Consider the following 1,608-nt stretch of genomic DNA (forward strand, 5'->3'; position numbering starts at 1 on the left):
CATTGACCTGCCGTCTGTCCTCTTGGGCCTGGGAGCCTTACAGCGCAGAGATGGTCGTCAGACTCCATCCCTGAGGAGGCTTTGTGCTCTGGGTTGTTCTTGAGCTGGGTGACTTGTCTGCCTCCTGGAGACCAGGGGACCCAAGACACATCTGTTGTCTCCCACACAACTTACGGACATTTATTTCCTTGTGGCTGAGGGTAACATTAACCCTCTTCTCCCCTCTGTGTAGAGAAATGCTCTAGGTCTGAACAAAGTGAACATTCTAGGTTCCTAAACCTTTCCCTGAGCAGAGTTTGAAAGCAGAGAAATAGGAAGATGGTATTTGAATCTAGAATTCTCATTTTAAAGCAATACCCAGGGAATCTTAGACTCCCGGAACTGCCTTTTCTCTAGCCTTTAGGTCCTTCCTGCCTCTCTCGCTCTTTTTCTTTCATTCCTTCTCTCTTCTTTCCTTTCCCTTCCTTCCTCCCTTTCTTTTTTCTCTTTCCTTCTCTCTTTCAGTCAGTCAAAGAGACTTCAAGTCTATAATTCTCTTTCTAGGAACTCCTTAAACTAACAGGGAATAAACTTCTCAACCAACACCTTTATACACAAGGTGGTGTGATGAACAGGGCAAGGGTTTCACCACCTGGAGCTCTGATGACAGACCCACTGCCTTCTCTTTGGGAAGAGCAGCAAGCTTTGTGTTCCCTTGCTCCATGTCCACAGAAATGATTCTATGATTTGCTCTGGTCTTCCTCTGCAGGCTGCCCCCTCACTGCTTCCTGACAAGAAGGAAGAGGCTGTGGGTGACCTCCACCCTTCCCTGAACTCCACTCTCAACAGGCTTTGGGGGAGATAGAACGGCCTCCACAAGCTTCTGCTCCAAAACCATTGCAATGAGAGAAAATCAAGTCCAGTTTTATTTGTTTACTGCTAGGAGCCTACCCCACTTTGAAAGAAAATTAAATAAGAATAACATTTTCATAAGTTGATTTTTCAGGAGAAAGAGTAGATATTTAAACTATTATAACATCCATGATCTTTCAGATGAAAATTTTCACCTAAAGAAAGGAAAGCAATCTCATCAGGTGCCAGTTTTGAGGGGTTTTGTTTTTTTTTTTTTTCAAATAAAAATTTAAAAGGTGAAAATGTAACATGAAATTATAAAAGCTTGAATAAATAGATCTATGTTTCGGGGGTCCATTGTAGGTACCAGCATATGCTTTGTATTTCACAAAATAGATGTTGCTAGCATTTAAATATCCAGGGCTGCCAGAACTGCAAATGTTTCCTTAGAGACCTTTTAAAGCAGAAATCTATTTAATTCATAAAAAATTTTAATGAAAATAATAATGGCGATGTTACAGTTCCAGATGTTAGAGTCTTTAAACCAAATTTTCTCTTTCCTCTTTCAGAACCTTGGTCTCTGCAGGTGAGTGGCATTGCACTCTCCAAGGCACAGACAGACAGGTATTTATCCCCTAATTCACAATGTGAAAGGCGAAAAGTGGAAGTTGCTCAGTTGTACCTGACTCTTTGCGACCCCATGGACTATAACCTACCAGCCTCCTCTATCTATGGGATTCTCCAGGCAAGAATACTGGAGTAGGTTGCCATTCCCTT

The sequence above is a fragment of the Bison bison genome, unplaced genomic scaffold (genome assembly GCF_000754665.1).
Source record: "Bison bison bison isolate TAMUID 2011002044 unplaced genomic scaffold, Bison_UMD1.0 scf7180017864299, whole genome shotgun sequence".
In the NCBI taxonomy this organism is placed as follows: Eukaryota; Metazoa; Chordata; class Mammalia; order Artiodactyla; family Bovidae; genus Bison; species Bison bison.